Consider the following 21,190-nt stretch of genomic DNA (forward strand, 5'->3'; position numbering starts at 1 on the left):
ATGCCTCATTAGAAAGGCTTCCTTGGTCACCCAATTTAAAACAGTGCCTACGGCCACCATCACTGTTGAGTCCCTTTCCCTGAGGCATCTGTCTCCATGGAACTTGCCACCTGCCATATTATATGTCTAATGGTTACATTCTGTCTCTCCCCACAACTATAGAATGTAACTGTCATGAAAAGAGTTTTGTTCACTGCCATGTCCTATGTTTCAGAGATTAACTAGAAAATCATGGGTGATCAATAAAAATCTGTCCAATGAGTGAATCACTTATTAATACAAATATTAACAAATATATAAGGAAAGTGTTTAAAATAGTGCCTGGCACATAGTGGGCCCAGTTAGCTATTTATAATAAGAATAGAAATAGTAGCATTCCTTCCTTGATTCTTTTCGATTGATTGGTAACAAAAGTCTTCTGCCTTGAGTGACTAGAAAAAAGTAGAAAGCCTTAGATAAGCAAGGAGCTGGGAGGCAGCTTTGAAATCAGGAGCGGAAATACTTACTTTATTTAGGGGACAGCTGGAATTTACTAATCTGCTCTGTAGTACAGCATGGTCAAAGAGCAGCTTTAGTGGAATTAACATAACAACGTGGGGGGAAAAACAAGGCGGGAATCAGAAAGCTGTGGGTGAAAACATTGCATGGAAGCCCAGGGCCAGAGCGCAGCAAGCAGAAGCCGCCGCCATGACTTAGTCCACTTTCTTACCTAGATCAGCCTTCGCCTGGGCAGGGTCCAGATGTGGAGATGTGAAAAACGTGATGCCACCAGGCCTGTGTAAAAAAAGAAAATCAAGGCTTACCTGAAGTAATTTGCACATTAGGTGCGTATGTGTTGCTGTGTTTCTTATATTTATTAGGTAGCTTATTTGAAGGGGCTTTCAGAAATTGGGGATCACAACGCTGACCCTTTAAGGTCTTCTGGAGTAAGACTAGGGAACAGACGATCCTGCCTCTTCCATGAGATAACCCTAATCTCCCACCTAAACTACTGCATAGTATAGGGTAACCAACCATGCTGGTTTGCCTATGATTGAAGAGTTTCCAGGATGTAGACATTTCAGTGCTGAAACCAGCAAAGTTGCAGGCAAGTCAGTACCAGTTGGCCATCCTGTATCCTTGTAAGCCTGCGTATGCTCATCTACTTAGTGTTCACACTGCAATGAGAGCAATCATTTAAAACAAATCTGGCCACATCGTGCCTCAGTTAGTCACACACAGCCAGATCTCTTCAGAGGCTCTCCTGCTGCTTTTTCTTTTTCTTTCTTTTCTTTTTTTTTTTTCAAGACAGAGTCTCGCTCTGATTGCCCAGACTGAAGTGCAGTGGTGTGATCACGGCTCACTGCAACCTCCGCCTCCAGGGTTTCAGCCATTCATCTGCCTCAGCCTCCCGAGTAGCTGGGATTACAGGCAAGTGCCACCACACTCAGCTAATTTTTGTACTTTTAGTAAAGAGGGACTTCACCATGTTGTCCAGGGTCGTCTCGAACTCCTGACCTCAAGTGATCCATCAGCCTTGGCCTCCCAAAGTGCTGGGATTATAGGTATGAGCCACCACGTCTGGCCTCTCCTGCTCTTAAGACAGATTTTAGCCCTTATCATGGCCTGAAAGGCTCCATGCGGTCGATTGATTTTTCCGGCTTAATTTTTGCACCACGCCCCAGCCAGTTCCCTTTTGGGGGCTCACATAAGGCCACTCCCTTCTGCTGTAAGGGTTCCTTGCATGATGTTCCTCCTGCATGGAATATGATACCATCTGTCTTTCACATAGTTTTGCTTCTAAAAAATTTTCAGATCGTTTTACTAACCCTAACTGTTTTCATATAGCAGCTCCATAACTGTCACTTTTTCTGAGATGTCTCTCCTGCCTCTTCCAAGCAGACAAACCCTCTCCCATGGCCTTTGGGAGCTGTAGCCACTGTTGTCAGTGCCCACCATATACCTTGACATCACCTCCACACACCAAAAGCTGCTCGCTGCAAACAGCTTTCTGCCCGATGGCTTTTTTCTGCACGTGGAAGCACCTTCCCCAGCACACAGGATGGCATCAGATGAGATTAGAGCAATGGGTAGGAGTCAGATCAGAGAGACTTTCGGGGCTGTGATATAGAGTCCAAATTTTATTCTAAGTTCAATGGAAAGCTATTGAAGAGTTTTACACTGGGGAGAGACAAGATCTGATTATATTCTTTTCTTTCTTTTCTTTTTTTTTTTTTTTTTTTTTTTGAGATGGAATTTCCCTCTTACTGCCCAGGCTGGAGTGCAATGGCATGATCTCAGCTCACTGCAACCTCTGCCTCTCAGGTTAAAGTGATTCTCCTTCCTCAGCCTCCTGAGCAGCTGGGATTACAGGTGCCTGCCACCACGCCTGGCTAATAATTTGTATTTTTAGTAGAGATGGGGTTTCACCATGTTGGCCAGGCTGCTCTCCAACTCCTGACCTCAGGTGATCTACCTGCCTCGGCCTCCCAAAGTGCTGGGATTACAGGCATGAACCACCATACCCGGCCCATGATTATATTCTTAAAAGGTCACTCAGACTGCCATATGGAAAATAGATTGCAAAAGGGCAGATCTGGAAGCAGAGAGAGGCCAGTTGGGAGGTTAATGTAAGAGCCAAGATTATTTTTCTAGACAGAATCACTGGCAGTACAACTGAAAGCATAATAAAAAGTGGCTTTTTGTAACAGCACCAGGAGCCTTCAACTCTAGGGTTAGCTGCAGAAAGCAACTTACCTGAGAGGCCCTCTGAAGTCTGGCTCATTCAAGTGGGTTCTTAGAAACGGGTGAAAATCTTACTCTTTTCATGCATAAAGCAGGGATAATGAAAAAAAAAAGTTTGAGAAACACTGTCCTAGAATCTAAGGCAGGCTGTCGGCTCATTTTTAGGGCCATCCATTGCTCTTAAGCTGGCCTGGAATGGCCCCTGGCCTCCTGGACTAATAGCCCTAAACCTGCCCTATCACCTCACATTTCTTCGGCTCTGTACAGACACTGACTAATTCACCTACTCAGTGGGAAGATGGTCCAGTAAGATAAGATGGTCTATTTTCGAGTCAGCCTCTCTAAACACAGATACTCCTGTTTGGACACCCTCGAGGTATACAAGTGAAGGAAGGAAGTGTTAGGAGTTGCATAGGGTAATGCAGATACCATGCATCTCAGTGGGATCTCTCCTTCCAGGTTTCATGCTTCTCTTTCTGCCTAGGCGCCATCTACCACCTCTAACAGGATGAAGTCCTGTGTTTTCAACAGAGCCCAACCACAAATGTCACCTACCTGGAAATCCAGGAGGAAAAAATATTATTCCTGTTTTTGAGCATCCAAAGCACTCTACAAAAATAGCATTAACAGCTACTATTACTTGAGCACTTGTGGCAGGCATTGTGATCAACATTTTACCTGAATTATTTCATTTAATTCCCCCATTGTTAACCCCTTTCTACAGATAGGAAACTGGGGCTTAGAGTAGTGATGGGGCTTTGCTCAATGTCAGAAAACTAATGAATGGTACAATGAAGATTCAATACCAAGCAGCCTCTTCCCCTCTAGACCTTAAATACACCATCCTATGACTTACACCACTGTATTATAATCAGCATTTCACGTGCCTCTTTCCTCTATTACTTCCACCATAAATGACCAAGGCCTGCTGTCATGAAAAGAGAATGACTTTTACAATCAAACCCTGCTGTATAACTTTAGGATATTACTTACTGAGACTCAGCTTCCTCATTTATAGAATGGAGAAAAGAAATGCCTACCTAATAGGTTGTTGTCAAGATAAAATTAGATAGAACTTTTAATGCACTTACCACAGTCAATGGCACATAAATGCTCATTCAATTAAACAAGTATTATTTGAGGGCCTGTGGAATGCCAGTCCTTACGATGGACACTGAGGATACAGAAATACCAAAATGTGTCTCATGGAACTAACACACGAGACATTTAATACATGTTGATTGCTCTTACTTCTTGAGGACAGAGACTGTGTGTTACTCAACATCAAATTTCTGTAGTTCAATCATGCCTAGCACGGAGTAGACACTCAATAACATTTTAGTGAATTAGTAATAATGGGTTACATAATTTCATAGACCCAAAGTAGTGGGGATTATGAATGACTGTGTCAAATCGGTGGGTTGACATTTATCAAACAGTAGGAAGAACTGAAAGTAAAGTGCAAAAATAGCATACCCAGAAGTTGTATGCACTAAATTCATTTAAGCATAGAGCTACTACTGAATAACTCTCAAAATATTCTCAGGACAAAATGGAATGTTATAACCTGAACAATATAGGGACACAGACAGACAGCTGTCTGAAATGATATTACCTAAGGTTAACAATTGGAATGATAGTATTTGAGATTATTTTTAAAGTTTATCTTTGTAACGTAATACCTTATATGAATTCTTGTAATCAACATACGTCATTTTTTAAAAAAGTATTTCTTACACTTTCTAAAGAACAAATATGGCAAGATGTAGTTAATTCTTCCTGCTAGGAATATAGATCATTGTTATTTTATTCTTTTTTACATTTCAAAAATGATTTAAAAAAATTCACATCAGACTCTATATCCATGAGTAAATTTCTTTCCTTTTAATTTAGATCTTTTTTTTTTTTTCCCCCCCGAGACAGGCTCACTCCTTCACCCAGGCTGAAATGCAGTGGTATAGTCTCAGCTCACTGCAACCTCTGCCTCCCAGGTTCAAGCAATTCTTGTGCCTGGGCCTCTCAAACAGCTGGGATTACAGGCAGGCGCCACCACACCCAGCTAATTTTCATATTTTTAGTAGAGATAGGGTTTCACTATGTTGGCCAGACTGGTCTCAAACTCTTGACCTCAAGTGATCGGCCCACCTCGGCCTCCCAAAATGCTGGGATTACAAGTGAGAACCACCGTGCCCAGCTATAATTTAGACCTTTTTTTACTTATGTTGCAAATCATATCCTGTAAATTTCTTGAGAATCCAGTTGACAAAGCAGAAAAGACTGTATTATTTTGAATGCTCTTTAGAAATGTAATCCACTTAATAAAGAGCTAATATGCTATGTTACATGTGTGCTTACATTGTTAAAGGTTTTTACATAAAGAGCAAGAGATTATGAAAAGCTTCACGACATCACACTATGTCTAATGGGGTCGTTAAGATCAGGATTTTCAAACTAAGTGGATTTCTTGTCCTCCTTGTTTAAAGCGTGATTATTGAATGTTAGCATCTCCTTGCTGTGGTAAGTGACAAACTAGAGTAATCCAGTTCTTACCCCCAAGTTAAGAACCATAATTTAAAATACACAACAGTTGCATAGCTGTAATATTTTGGCGGTTGTCGATAAAATACCTGAGCTACCTGTTTAGGTGCCATGGCAATATCTTTTTTCATTTATTTGGGAAAAGTTTGGGAGAAAAGTTGGTACTCCTATTGAGTCCTTAAAATAATTCAAGCAATCTATCGTTTCTTGTAGAAATTCAGTACTCTCTGGGTTTTGTATTATTATGTTAATATTACAGAAGATGTTTTCTACTTGAGTGAAACACTGCCTGTGAAAATTTTAATTACTGTTAATTCCAATTTAGAGAATAGAAAGTAAATTTTTGTTTCCTTTACTTTTTAGAAATGTCTTCTTTCAATGAAAATTTGTATTCATTTTTTTTTTAATGAAATAAGAATTTTTTTTTTTTTTTCAGACTTTCACTCTTATTGCCCAGGCTGGAGTGCAGTGGCACGATCTTGGCTCACTGCAACCTTTGCCTTCCAGGTTCAAGCGATTCTCCAGCCTCAGCCTCCCGAGCAACTGAGATTACAGGCATGTGACACCACACCCAGCTAATTTTGTACTTTTAGTAGAGACAGGGTTTCACCATGTTGGCCAGGCTGGTCTCGAACTCCTGACCTCAGGTGATCCTCTCACCTCAGCCTCCCAAAGAGCTGGGATTATAGGCGTGAGCCCCTGTGCCCAGTCAGGAAGAAGTTTTTTATAAAACTACATTCATGAAATGCTTTCATGCCTATTAAATTCTATAAAAATGTAGGTTGGAATTTCTGGTCTACGAGTTAATAATAGTCACAGGGAAAATGATGGAATCTTAGATTTAAAGAAAACTTAGACGTTATTCATCTCATCCCACCTGCTTCCCAAGGCTGGGCCCTCTCCTTCAATGTAACCCTTGTAAATGGTTCTCCAGTCTCACCTCGAGCTCTTCTATTGCAAAGAGTTCTCTGCCTCAAAAGGAAACCTCACGGCCTTCCAGACAGCTCTAAATGTAAAAAAAACTCTCCTTTTCTAAGTCAAAATCTATTTCCATTCATTTATTTTCACTGGTGCTTTTTTCTCACTTCCAGAGCGGCAGTGAGTATATCCAACTCCTTTCCTGCCCAATGGCCCTTTAAACAACTGACCACAAATCATGTTTCCTGACACGCTTTCTTATGCTGACTAAACCATCCCGGGCCCTTCAGCAAGCCCTCAAATGGAAGCGTGTTCGGCTTCAAAAATCCTACATATCATCTGTCTGTTCTCTAGTTTGTCAATGACCCTGCTACAAAGCAGTGCCGACAGTTTTAAATGTTCCTAAAAAAAAAAAGGGAAAGTTTTTCCAGAATCACAAATACAATTCTTGCAACTGTCACTTTAAATTATTAGAAAAACACACCTTAAACTGCCAGATTCTTACTATCTCTTCACCTATCTTAAGTTTCCATTTCCTCTTCATCATGTTTTTCTTTCTTTGCAAATTTGAAGGCCATTCTTAAGTTTCTCTTGGTTGTGAGCAACTGAAACTGATTTTGGCTACCTTAAGCAAAAAGAGAAGCATATTGAATCTCATGAAATTCATGGGCAGTTTCATAAAATCAAAGAAAGAGTAGAAAGGCCAAGAGTTGGAAGAAGAGAAAGCAGAGTCTTCCGGTGGCCTCTGCATCGGACTCACAGGTATCTCCCTGGAGCACTTCTCTTACTGTGACTTAACTCCAGTGACTCTTAGTCAATGCAGTCCTTCAACCCCAAACTCCAGTCTTGGGGAAGACATTCCATCTGGCCCACCTTGGATCAGATTTCCAGATCCCTGGTTTAATAGTCCTGCCCAGGAACAGAGTCATGTCTACAGGGACCCCACACCTATATATACTGGAGTCATTCCTAGAGAAAAGAAAGTAGATGTGAACAAGGCAGACATCCCCAGTTGCTGTACTTCTAAAAGAAAGTAATGTTCAGAAACATGGATATCAATCTACGTTTACTTTTATTTCTCCTTGTATTTTCCCCTTTGCTTAACCCCCACTAAGGCAGGTATCAGTATTGGTATTCATTGCATCAGGAGAGGTATGTGGTAAGGAGAAAAAGATAAATAGCCTGTGATTATTCCGGGATTGTGTTTCTCAAAATTCGAAACTCTCAGAACATACAGCATTTCTTGAAGGATGTAAAAAGGAGTGAGATTTACCCACATAAAGAGTCCTGAAGAACCCTGAAAAAAGAATTATCTCCCCAAGGCTGTTGGGAAAGGAAGGCAAGAGGCTTGTGGACCCTGGAGGAAGGGCACCCGGGCCCTACTTCCTGGCAGTGTCCCCAGAGAGGTCACATGACCCTAGAGCCCTGTGTGCTATATCTAGGTAAGAAGGAACCATAGGAAATGTCCACAAAAGAATTGTGTGGGTCAAGCTTCAATTGGACACAGCCACAGATGACTACAACTGAGAGAGCTGGGAGAGCAGAATTACTGGGTGCTACAGAGTAACCTGTGCAGTCTGATGCCTCAATGAGCAGAAGGTCCCTCTTCCCATGCTATGGCACTATGTCAGTCCCCTGGAGCCTTGACACAACTCCATGGAGAGTATAAATACTGAGAAGGACTGAGGTTAAGTTTTCCACCTTTCCAGAAAGAAAAGGCTTGAAATAGAAATGAACATGATTTCTAAAAAATAGAGACAATTTTCATATACCTATCTTTGTAGATGGAGATTCTTACCTGCAAGGCTTGAATGAAAATGACAGGAACAAAATGAAAATTGAGTAGTTCTGCTTCCTCGCTGTCTGTGAATTTGGCCCATCTTTTTCAAGCAGCTGGATTTGTACATCATGCACTGATTGAAATGCTAAAAGCCCTCTTTTTAAAAAGTAGACTTTGGCAGGGCGCTGTGGCTCATGCCTGTAATCCCAGCACTTTGGGAGGCTGAGGCAGGAGGATCACAAGGTCAGGAGTTCGATACCAGCCTGGCCAATATGGTGAAACCTCGTCTCTACTAAAAATACAAAAAAAAAATTAGCCAGGTGTGGTGGTGCACGCCTGTAATCCCAGCTACTCAGGAGGCTGAGGCAGGAGAATTGCTTGAACCCGGGAAGCAGAGGTTGCGGTGAGCCAAGATCACGCCGCTGCACTCCAGCCTGGGCGACAGAGGGAGACTTTGTCTCAAAAAAAAAAAAAAAAAAAAAAAGAGTCGACTTCGCATTTTTTCAAATCCTCTTGTTATTCATGACCTTAGTGTTCCTGAAGCTGTTGCCCTGGGTCCATGTCATGCCTTTATAGATATAGTCTTAGACTCTATCTCCTTTTTCCCTCTTCCGTGTGTTTCTTCCTTCTTAGATTTGGTTCAAGCAGAAGCTCCCTACACAACTACTTTGGAGTCTTCAGCTACATCTCCCTTTTGCTTTATCATCTGCCAAGTTTTGGACTACGATATCAGAATTTTGTGGTTTTTTAAATAAATTATGTTAAGTTCCTGAATTTAGCTAATGGTGCTGCAGTGTGGCAGCTATCGATACATTCTCACAAAAGATGGGAAAAAAAAAAAGTCAAGACCTAGAAACTGAGTCTGAGAGTTGACTGCCTTCATTTCCGTAGGTTGCAGGGCTGTTACTTCCTAAAGAGAAGGTGAGTGATGTAATGAACAAAGCCCAGAGAGTCAGGTGACCCGGATCTATTCTTGGCTGTGCCACTGACCGTGTGTAACCTTGGGCAAGTCACTTTTAATCTTCCATCTCAGTTTTCTGCACTGTATAACTAGAAAAATACCTTGTCCCTTAACTAGAGAAAATTTGGGCATAAGAGTTGCTGTTGCTTGCTGTTTGAAAAAACATTAAGGTTATTTTTTTTTCAACCTACCATAGTTTTCCGTAAGACACTGTGGTATCACGGAGTTTCAGTTCTTCAAATAATCATGAAAATTAGAATTAAATTATGTTTTCAGAGCTTAAAATTAGGACCAGCCGAAAATAAATCAGAGAGTGATCTTAACACAAGGCCAGTACCTCCATTATGTGCAATATGTTTTATTCATATTTACTTGGGGTTGGATGGATAGGAAAGAGGGAAAGCCCAGCTATTCTCCTGTAAGTAGAAGGTAGAGGATGCTACAATAGAAATAGAAATAAAGAGCGATGGGGACATTGGCAAACAAGGACAGGACTGATGCCAATTCTGTAGATGAAATCCATTTTCTGCAGAACTGTGGGCTTTTAAAACATTATTTGCAAAGCTCTCCAAATATGAGCTAGGCTTAGAAAATTTTGTAAAGTGGCTGCCCTCATCTAAAAAGAGAAAGTATAATAATTTTAATGCTTAAAAAAAGCAACTCTTGCTTTTCACTATATTCATACCCAGCATACTGAACTTTATTTATGGTTTATCCTGCTTTGAAAGTTTAAAACATTATAAAGCCAGGAATGTTCTCTGTGGCTTAGGCTTACTAGAGCACAGATAGAAAATAGAATGCAAGCCCAGCAGGTAAATACTATCCAGATTCCATTGAGAGCCCGCCCCTTAAGCAAACACATTAACCTCTATGATCTTTGATTTCCTCATCTGCAGGAGAGGTACAGCATCATTTACCTACCTCACAGAGGAACCAGCAGATTACATAACCAAAGAAAGGAATTTAAGTCTTCTGTATTAAGCCAAGGACGGACACAGAGAAAACATACAATTCATGCTCACTTGAGTCTTGCCCTTGGAATAGACTTTGAAGACATTTTTCTCAGAATAGAACATCAACAAGTTACATGGACTCCACGGTGTAACGGTGAGAAATCAGCTTTATTAGTACGCACAGGTCTGAGGCCATAGAGATGTGCTTTCGGTCAGTGAAGAGATCAAAGCAGCAGTGCACACTTTGAAAATGGTAACAAAGATTTTACTCACTGCCTCTTGGGGACTGAACACATTTAAACATAATAATGTTTGCCCAGTTGTAATACTCACAGAGGAGGAAGACCATTAAACACTGTGACAGCAATTCTTCCCAAATGCTTTCTCCATTCTGGCTCAGCAATCCTTACAATAGCAAAGAGCAAAAACTCTGCTCTTTAATACTTAGAAGTATTATCTTCTCTACTGAGAAGAGACTGAAAAGAGTTCTTGAAACTCTAAAGAAGAGATTTTAGAGAACCTGAGACAGTGCTACAGTCACCTGTGTGCTGATCAAAAGATGGCATTCATTCAATTTCCTTTGAATTCCATTTGTGCTAATATTAAGATTTTGGAAACGATGAGGTTTCACAAAATTACTATGGTGAGTGAATCACCAGGGAGGGCTTCTCCTAATCAGTAGACAGTTCTCTTTCTCTTTGAAAGGTCCATATTTTTCCTTATGTTTCACAGAGGACTCATTGGAGAAAGCACCTAGGCCTAGATGAATGTGGATAGATACTCACGTGGGAAAAGGAAAAACAGGGCAACTGTGGCTAAAGGAGTGTTTAACAACAAGCACTGCTGTCTGACGCACTTCTGGATGTTCTCTGAGCTTCTTTAACAAAAACATGAACTAGAGCACTCGTACTGGAAAGCCTGTGGCAGGGGTGTGAGCACTAGATCGTGGCAGCAGCATCATAATGGTGTCTCCTACCCCACTTTTACAGCCTTGTCTATCCTCCCAGTCAGCATTCTGGCTGTCCCTGCTACATTAATGCCCAGATCCCCTCCATTAATGCCCAGATCCTGATGACAAACATGAATGTTAAAAAGTCCTGGCTACCTCCAAAATATTTTCCCCAATAGCCTGTCACGTGGAAGACCACAGTAAAAAAGTATTTAATTTGAAAGGTGTTCATCATTAGCAGTGGCCTATGACACTTTACAAGGAAGAGACAGGCATAGTTCTAACAAGATGGAACATCAAACAAGTCAGTATCAAGTTAAGGAAATAGGAGGTGTGTTGGTTAAAGAAAAAAAAAACTTAACTAGTAGTCTGCTTCCTAGAGAGATGCATTACAGAGGTCGTGGTCATTTCAGGGCAGTGGGGAGGTAAGGATGTCCACAAGGACGATCAACTCTCTTCTCTCTCCCCCATCCTCACACATGCACTAAGGCAGTATTTGCGGAAAGCGTAAATACAGAAATTCAGATTACTCTGGAAGATTTTTTGCTCTTAGCCAGGGAACTTGAGAAACGTAAGTGAGAGGGAATGCTCCATTTCTCAGACCCTTGCTTTTATACGCTGACAAGGTAAAGAGGTTCGTTTCCTTCTTTACTCTCCTCCCCGCTTTAGTAATTACTATTTTACAAAGCATCGGGTTGATGCTTTGTCAGCACTTCAGCACAGACACTAAATACAGAGATGCTTCAGTTCCTCCACAAGGCCAGCCTGTTGGTGCAAGTTTATAGTTGCTGCAGGAGAATACAATTCCCATGGTTTAGCATCTCTGCAAGATCAGGCAAATCAGATTAACAGCTGTAATTCTGTCAACACAGGCTGGGACCTGTTGAGAATTAAGCTGATATTTAAGACAAAGACTATGTACATGTAAAAATAATAGCTGCTATTAAAACCAGGTCCCAACAAGAGATTATGACTAACCCCTAAACATGGTCATACTACCAACAGTAGCATCACTGTAAGATATGAAATATCCATTATGAATTTTCACACTGATACAAATAAAGTTTTAATAAGAAAACCATTAAAGGCAAGATCATCTAAAACACACCACAGCTTGGGATGGTGTGCATGAATCCAAAACTTTAACATAAAACTAGACTTTGAGGCGTGGTATATGAGACAGGAGAGAAGGATTTCCCAATTTTCTATCAAGGATACAATATTTACCATCATCGTATCAAGTTCCAGTCTGCCCCCATTCCTCTTCCTCTGGGAACAGCTCCACCAATTTTATGTCTGAAAAGGGAGGATGACCAGGATATGAGAGCTACCCTTAGACAATCATAATCATAGGTCCTATGGGACCCCATTTCCAAGGCCAAAGCGTTTAGTCTAGGCAGGATTCAGCCTGTGACAAAGACTTCATCAATCAGTCAGTGCATTGAACACCAGTGAGAAAGAAACAGTCTAGGATAGGGCCAGAGGCCTGGAAATCTTCTCTAAAGCTGCATCTTCAACGTATCTCAACTAAGAATCTGCTAAGTACTTGTGAAGGCTGCTGAGAGAAATGCCTATCCAAACACAGGTGGGTTCAATAGTGGAACCCCTCTAAGATGTAGTGCTATGAGGAACCTGAAGACTACCATACCCCATTTGCATCAGCTCTGACAACTAAAAAGGATAAAGACAATGGAAAAATTGCATAATTTTTAGGGCCAGAGACTGGCCTTTATTATCCTTCTTGGCTAGTATTATTAATAGCAATTACCATAAAATCCCCACTTACGTGCCAGAAACTACCGAGCATTTTACCTACATTATCTTATTTAATCCTCACATCTTCTCCTAAGAGACAGGTAGTATTATCCCTATTTTACAGATGAGAAATTAAAATTAAAGAGGCAAGGAACTTGCAAAAATCACTGAGCTAGACAGTGGCTGGTCCAGGATGTGAACCTATGTCTGACAGGTTTATGAGTTTAGCCATTACAATATACTGTCTCGCAACTCTTCTCCATTGTTTCCCTCCATTGAGGCCATTGCTTCTTTGTTCCTGCAATATATCTAACTATTCATTGGTCCTGCTCCTGGACCGTAACACAGCTGAGAGAAAGGAGACTAGTGTTTAGGTATCTGATCAAGAAGACCTGAGACCTCATTGATTCATTGTGGAAGCAACATCTTCCACAATGACAGTTAATCTGGTATGCAATTCTCTGCTTTACTGTTTTCCCTCCCAAAAAAGGGTTAATAAGTCTGTGATCCAAGAGATTTGCAGTAAGCCCTAGAAACAGCTGAGCAACGGTTGTTGAATCCCATTGGTGTGCCTATAAGATGCTACCTAGTGTAGACAACAGAATATAATTCTCTCTCCCAGGAATTTAGACGCCCCCCACCCCCACCCCACCAACACATACAGAAGGTGGCATAGCAGATGAAGACACTTGTCCCATATGCAAACATGAATAGTAAACATGCTTTAGTACGGCTGGAGTTACTGTGGCAGAAAGTCAGGTTGTCTGCTACTCGACCTGGTCTTCTTAAAGGATTGGGTCTGGACATTCACCTCTCCGTGACTGAAATTCCCATTTTTCCACAGGTTCAGGCTCCGTATTCAGCTCATTCAGGGTGTGTGAGTGCTAACGTGGAACTCTCCAGGAGACAGCAAGCAGAAATGTGGATGATTAAAATAAAGGGTTTTCTCTGGCAATCTCAATTGCAAATGAGGATAAGGAAAATCCTCCCAGCTCACACTCTGCTCCCAGCTACTTGTCCTTGAGTTAAATGAGGGCTTGGCTCTGGCCTCAGGGGGCAAGGGTACTGTTCGCTATTTGGTGGTGGGGGAGGGGGCTGGAGGAGCGGTCAGCACTTACATGCCTTTAGAGAATCTGCCTCTACAGAGCTTGAAGAGCTCTGATGGAAGAACAGAGATGCTGTGATGGTAGTGGCCTTGGAGGTGGTGGTAGTGGCAATGGTGATGATGATGAAAGAAGAAAACGGTGATGGTAAATGTCACCTATAAACACAAGCACAAAGCAGCAACAGATACCATTCTAGTCATTGCCGACCACAGTCATGAAGCTGCTTCTGTTCCCAATCCAATCCCATTGTGGTGCTCCCCCTCTGCGCTAAACACATCCAGCTTCCAAAAAAAAAAGCGCTGCATCTCTCCCTCCCCCGCCCTTCCGCCCTCCACCTTTTCCTGTGCCAAGCTGGGAATGAGACTGCACTGGCGGGTCAAGGGGGCTGGGACCTGAGAGTTAACGACAGGAGTTCCGTAGTGAGGAGCGTTGGGATGACCCGGAGGGCCCACCAACGCACTTGGGAGCAGCTTGGTGAGGGAGCTGGAGGAACCGACACAGAAGGGAAGATAAGCAGGCGGGGTAAATAGAGTTGATGCCTCATTCCAAGAACCCTGAAAGCCACGGGGGAAGGCGGGGCAGGCAGCCTTTGGTTGGGAAGAAGAGACGGGCAGATGGCCAGCAGAACAGACAAGACTCTCTTTACCTGACCAGTACTCGGGAGGCTGGGAGTCCCAGCTACTCAGGAGGCTGAGGCAGGAGGATCACTTACGGCAACAGCCGTGGCGGCTGCAGGGAGGATGCTGCGCTCCAGTCCAGAGCCAGAGCCCAAAGGGGCAGCTGCGCCGACCTCCACCGAGGCTCCGCCCCACAGGCCACAGGCCCCGCCTTCCTAGCACGCGCCGGCCCGACGAGCTGTTTGGGGGAGGTGAGCAGTAAACTGATCGGCAGGGCTCCAGACCAGTGGAAACGTGCAGCGGCGCCCGAGGTGGCTGGGGAGGCGGGGCGGGAGGCGGCGGTGTCCAATCAGCAGCCGAGCCGTTGGGCCTGGCTGGGGGGCAGTGCTGTCCTTTGGCACGGTCTGATCCGGGCTGCGGGATTGAAGGCGGTGGTCGCTAAGCTAGGTCTAAGACGGACAGCCAGGGCAACAACCAGTCTCTCGCTACGTGTCCCCAGCTTGCCTGTTTCCGAGCGCCTCTCAAGGCGCACGCTGTGGACCTGTTCAGATGGGGGAAGGGAACCGGTCTGGAACTCCCCACTATTCCCGAGGTTCCCACGCCTCCAGATCCGGCGAGGCCGTTTCGCTCCAGTGGCCTGGCCCCTGCCCCCTCAGCCTAGCCGTTCTTGATCTTAAGTGCTAAAAGGAACAGAGAAGGAGAACTCAAGAATCCACACATAAGCCCCAAACCCTGACAGAAGCCTTTTCCCTCGCATCTCCCGCCTACACTGCCTCCTAGTAGCTTTTTAACCAGAACTGCTGAATGGCGGGTAAGTTACTTTGACTAGTTTGAATTAAATGCAAAATAGGTTTAGGCTGAGAAATGGGCAAGACCCTTGGCGATCGGGGAAAGAAAGAATGAGTCCGGATGTCAAGAGGCCTGGGCCTCACGAGGGAGTTTATCTGCTCATTTGAACGCCTCAGAGCTGAAGATCTTGTTACTGCTATTTCTGGGCTGGTGAATCAGTACAGACCTTGATGCCAAGGTACTGTTTTGTCCCCAAGTGTCTAATCATTACTGAAATGAACTACCTTCAAACCTTTCGTAAGAGGATTTGAGGCCTTAATGTCGTTGAGATTTGGAATGTGATTTGAGTGACACTGAGATCTTTTCCAAGTAGGTAGGCTAGAAAGGGCATTGTCTTTAATCTGTTTTTGGATAAATGCAAACTGTATCACCCATTTGGTACTTGAAGATAGAATTTTGTCCTGAATAGATTCTGTTTTCAAATAATAGATAAATGGGAAAAAATTTGGAAGGTATTTTTAAGGTGATTCCTTTCACTAATTTTTTTCTAGAAATGATAGTTTATGGGAACTCTGATTTATTCTTACTCATAATATTAGCCGAACACTGATGGGCACTTTATTTATTTGTTTATTTAACACAGGGTCTCACTCTGTCACCCAGGCTGGGGTGCAGTGGTGCGATCTTGGCTCACTGCAGCCTCAACCCCCTTGGCTCAAGCCATCCTCCCACCTCAGCCTCCAGAGTAGCTGGGGCTACAGGCATGCACCACCATGTCCCGCTAATTTTTTATTTGTAGAGACAGGGTTTCGCCATATTGCCCAAGCTGGTCTCAAACTCCTAAACTCAAGCGATCCTCCCTTCTCAGCCTCCCAAAATGCTGAGATTACAATTGTGAAGTGCTGTGCCCAGCTCCATAGGCACTTTATATACGTTATCTGCTTCAATCCTCACATCTTCCCCTTGTACATTCCACTTACAGATAAGAAAACTGAGGCTCCCAAAGTTCAAGTCATTGTCCTTGGGTCACATTGGTAGTTAGGAGCAGAGTCAATACGAGGTCAGTACATCTCTTGTCTAAAAATCATCATCATCAGTTAGAAGAAGAAGAAGCCTCAGTACCACTCTTAATTCTTTGATGCTTTTTTCTTTTTACCTGAAAATTGTCATAGAGGGATCCACTTTTTTCACACTACTGACTTCTTGAAACTGCAGCCTCAGAAGCACCTTTAAGAGTGAAGCATCACCTCTGAAATGTGTTAGGAGCAATTGCAAGTCAGCTTTGCTCATAGAAGGGAGCTGTGATTTCCTATTGTTGGGAAGGAAGTAAATGTTTGCAGGGCTTAAGTCAAACTAGATTTTAATTGATGTAGAAATCTTTTAAAGTCCACCCACAAAATAATATCATGGTCATGTGAGCTGAGTCCTGCAAAGGTAAATGGATGTTAATCCAAAGTCATACTCCAGCATTGTTTCAACAGCTTTCTAAAGAAATTCTTAAATCCTACTGTAATCTTTAATGAAACCTGGAAATATGTACTTGCTCTAAGCTTGGTAGGGGGAGGGAGTAGGAGGTGTTTTAAAGAGAAAGGAGAAGAAAACCCAAAAAGGCTATTTATAAAGTTAAAGGTTATAAGATCAATACAAAGGTATACACTAATTAACAAGTTAGTGGAGTTGTTTTTTTTTTTCTTTTTTCTTTTTCTTTTTTTTTTTGAGACAGTTTCACTGTGTCACCCAGGCTGGCACAATCTCGACTCACTACAACCTCTGTCTCTCAGGTTCAAGTAATTCTCCTGCCTCAGCCTCCTGAGTAGCTGGGGCTACAGGCACGCACTACCACGCCTGGCTATTCCTTGTGTTTTTAATAGAGACAGGGTTTCACCATGTCATCCAGGCTGGTCTTGAACTCCTGACCTCAAGCAATCTGCCTGCCTCAGCCTCCCAAAGTGCTGGGATTACAGGCGTGAGCCACCATGCCCAGCTTGTTAGGGGAGTTTTTATGTGCTTCTTGCTTAATAAACAGTTACTGGCTGAGAGGATTGCGTGGGCCCAGGAGTTTGAGACCAGACTGGGCAACACAGTGAGACCCCATCTCTACAAAAAATAAATGTTAAAAAATTAGCTGGACGTTGGTGGTACATGCCTGTAGTCCTAGCTACTCGGGAGGCTGAGGCAGAAGGATCACTGAAGCCATTGCACTGCAGCCTGGGTGACACAGCTAGACCCTGTCTCAAAATAAAAAATAAAAAATGAAAAAATAAACAGCTACTAAGTGCCTGGTATATGTTAGTGTACTAGACTCTGGGGATATCCAGTTCAATAAAGCCCAGTTCCTCATGGAAATACACAGCCTAGCTGAGAACACTCAATCTGGACCATACTTGAAGAGATCACTTTATCAACAAAATTACTAATCTTCACAACCACCCAGCAGGGTAGGTGTTATCACCACCTCAAGGCTGAGGAAACTGGGACTAGAGAAGATAATGACTCACTTGAGGTTGCATGTTTAAGAAAAAGTCTTGAGCCCAAATCATTCTGACCTGGAGGCCCACATTTTCTTTCTTTCCGTTTTTTTTTTTTTTTTTGAGACGGACTCCACCTCCTGGGTTCAAGCAATTCTCCCACCTCAGCCTCCTGAGTAGCTGGGATTACAGGTGCCTCACCGAGCTAATTTTTTGTGTTTTTAGTAGAGACGGGGTTTCACCATGTTGGCCAGGCTGGTCTCAAACTCTTGACCCAGTGATCTGCCCACCTCGGCCTCCCAAAGTGCTGGGATTACAGGTGTGAGCCACCACGCCCAGCCAAGGCCCACATTTTCACAATATACCATACTGCCTTCCTAAGAGAAAAAGCTGTCTCTACTCACCCTTACTGAAATGCGTTCCTCTCTGAAACATGTGAAGTATGTGACACAATGCCTATGAATTTGAAATTACTAAATTTGGTCAATTTGCTTATCAAAGGGAACCAAGAAAATGGAAATAATGGTCCCTGCCCACCTGGAGCTTGAGGTACTATTTACACATTCTCGTTTGAAGTACCCCGGGGTAAGTAGGATTTCACTGGATTCGCCATTCATTCCTGTGTTATTATATACATATATTTTAATATATATAATACATATATAATTAATGTTAATGTATATTAATACATATAATTTTCATTCAGTGTTCCTGGCTCATAACTCCCATAGCCATTGTTGGTCTTTTGTTACGTGCAGTGTGTGTTAGGCCTCAGGGCCAAGCCTCAGGACAGACTCTCTCTCCTGCCCTCTCCTTATCTGCCCCAAGGCAGGACTCTAATCTTCTGCACCTTTCTGACTGTGGGTATTAAGAGCCTCCCCACAGAGGGTCCCACCCTGTACACTGGGGGAAGGAATGGTGACATCATGAGGCTTCCATGAAAACCCAAGAGGATGGGTTTTGGGGAGCTGGACCTGTGGAGGCTGACAGGAAGGTGAAGAACTCACATGTGCTGGGAGGATGGCACAGCTCAACTCCTGGGGACAGAAGCTCCTACGCTTGGGACCCTTGCAGACCTCACGCTATATATTTCTTCATCTGGCTGTTTATTTGTATTCTTTAAAATATCCTTCTTAATAAACCGGTAAGTGTGTTTCTTAGTTCTGAGAGCTGCTCTAGCACATTCATCAAACCCAGAGAGGGAGTGGTGGGAAGCCCAGCTCGAAGCTGGTTGGTCAGAAGTTCCAGAGAAACCCTGACTTGCAACTGGTGGGGCGTGGAGAGCGTGGTCTTGTGGGACTGAGTCCTCAACCTGGGGATGCTGACACTGTCTCCAGGTACATAGTGTCACAACTGAATTGGAGGACACCCAGCTGGTGTATACTGCTTTGTGTCGGGGAGAAAACCCCCACGCCTTTGGTCACAGAAGTCTTCCGTGTTGATGTTCGTTGTGATGGTGTGAGAGCAGAGGAAAAAGGCGGTTTGGGAGAGTTTTTCCCTCCCAAAGCAATCCCTACACTGTTTTCTTTGCCCCTTAGTTCATGTCTAGTAAAATTAGTGAGTGAAGATCACACCCACGTATGGTGGGAAAACCAGCAGGATTGACCTCACCTACTTATTGGAAATGCAGAATCTCGGGTTCACCCCAGACATCCTGAATTCAAACTGCATTTTAATAAAATACCCCTAAGTGATTCCGAGGCACTAAAGCTTGCGGGCTGTTTAACCTGGGAGAAATGCGTTTAATAACTCCAGTAGCTTTCTGCCCAAAGAGGCTTGCTTCTGACCCTGGACTACACAGGAGTGGAGAAGAGGCAGAAGGGACAGGAGCAGGAAGGGGGCGGCGGGGATGGGGACATCTGCAATACACATATTCACACATAGGAGCATTACCTCCAACAGCGAGAAATATTACTGCCCACAGATTACTAACTCTAACTTCTCTCAAAAGATTGAACCATCCCTTTACTACCAGGAGAAAGAGAAGCTTAACCCAGGCTTTGCATTAGATGTATCCTGTAATATCACTGAAGCTTCCCAGTCCTGCTGCTATGACCTACAGTCAATGAAAGCCCCAGATGTCATAGTTCAACCAATAAGTGCCTCCTTTTAAAGAACAAGATCTTTCCAGCATTAAACTGCAGGTCAAATGCCACTTCCTCCATGAAGCCTTCCCTCATTCCCTTTCAGTTCATTTCCAGTTCTGCGCTTCTATAGCATGTTGTTTGTAATTCTCTTACCCCATTGGCCCCTCATAAAGGGCTGCAGACATATTTGTTTTCTCTCCTGGATTCAAAGGAACTTGAAGGAAAGAATTGTCTGAGGTTTACCTTCTCATTCCCCCTAATATGTTACATGTAAGGAGTGATCTACTTTGTTTAGTTAAATCACTGTCTTTCCCTGTGGTGGGTGGATGACTTCAATGTGTGACCTAGAAAATCAGAAGAAGTGATCAAAAAAGAAGCAGAGAAACAAGATGCAGAGAAAGAATACATTCTGATGGCTCCATTTAAAAGGACTCCAAGCTGGGGGGAAGAAAAGACATGAGATGTGGCAGGTGATATCATCTGCGGCTTTAGGGTTTCACCTTCCCATTATGTGGCCAGTCAGAAGCAAGGAGTTTCTTTGACTTAAGAGCTGATGTCAAGGAAAGGGAGTTTGTTAGAACTGGTGTGTGGATGTCAGAGAGACTAGCTAAAAGCTACGGTGGAAGTGGGATTAGATACCAGGAGTGAATACTGGGAGGATAAAAGGGGCAGTGATATGAACAGCACCCCAGAAAGCAATCCCAGGGAAGTGGACTTTGCCCTCTCACAGAGACAGACCTTGCTCTCATAGCAATGAGGGCATAACAAACAATTCTAGAAAGAGCTCAACATTTCAAAATCCCACGAACTAATTATGTGGTCCCACCCAAACTGCCTTATCTAATCTAGACCTCAGTTTCTCCTTCTGTCACTGAAGGGGAACGACAAAGTTATCCCAAAGCACCAGTCACAAGACCACTAATGTTAATGTTGTTTGCTCTGAGCTAAATTTTCACATGTGACGTTCTCTAAAATAGATTTTGCATTTATTTCAACCCCAAGACAAACAATCTATGAGAGGGAAAGGCCATCCGTGGAAAACATGAAACATGAAACCAATGATTACATCCCTCTGAAATGTGGGACACTGGGAGCGAACCTAATCTCCAAGATGTTTCCACCCCATTTGCCCTGGGCTGTGTAATCAGCTTTTCCTCTCAACACCCGGATAAATGCGACTTGCCGGCTGCCACATTTGTCCTAATATGGATGCTATTCTGTCATCGCCCCCAAATTCCCTGAAAAATACTTAATGGCATCAAAATGGCGATCTCTGCAACAGATCCAGGGATCTCAGGTACAGAAAAACAAGGGTTTTATGCTGCTACATTGTCACTCAACATGGGTTCATAACCTGAGAAAAGGTAGATTGGTCCGTGGTAAAGTCAGAACTTAAATAACAATTAAAATCCTCAGACCGCTAGAATAATACCTCTTCAGATTGAGGGAATTCATTCTCTCCAATGCATCGTCCATACTTATTTATTTCCCAGCTCATTCTGAAAAGGATTTGAAATGACAAATTATCTTTGAAACATTGCAACA

General features: G+C 43.2%; 1 long non-coding RNA gene across 1 annotated transcript; it reads right to left on the bottom strand.

Moving 5' to 3' along the window:
* Positions 1–690: 690 nt before the first annotated feature.
* On the bottom strand, positions 691–14,484 carry LOC140710372 (uncharacterized). The gene is made up of 3 exons (XR_012091349.1): positions 14,331–14,484; positions 13,697–13,839; positions 691–774 (listed from the first exon to the last, which is right to left on the bottom strand). It is a non-coding gene; the product is annotated as an uncharacterized lncRNA (long non-coding RNA).
* Between the last annotated feature and the right edge of the window lie 6,706 nt (positions 14,485–21,190).

The sequence above is a fragment of the Chlorocebus sabaeus genome, chromosome 26 (genome assembly GCF_047675955.1).
Source record: "Chlorocebus sabaeus isolate Y175 chromosome 26, mChlSab1.0.hap1, whole genome shotgun sequence".
NCBI classification, from domain to species: domain Eukaryota; kingdom Metazoa; phylum Chordata; class Mammalia; order Primates; family Cercopithecidae; genus Chlorocebus; species Chlorocebus sabaeus.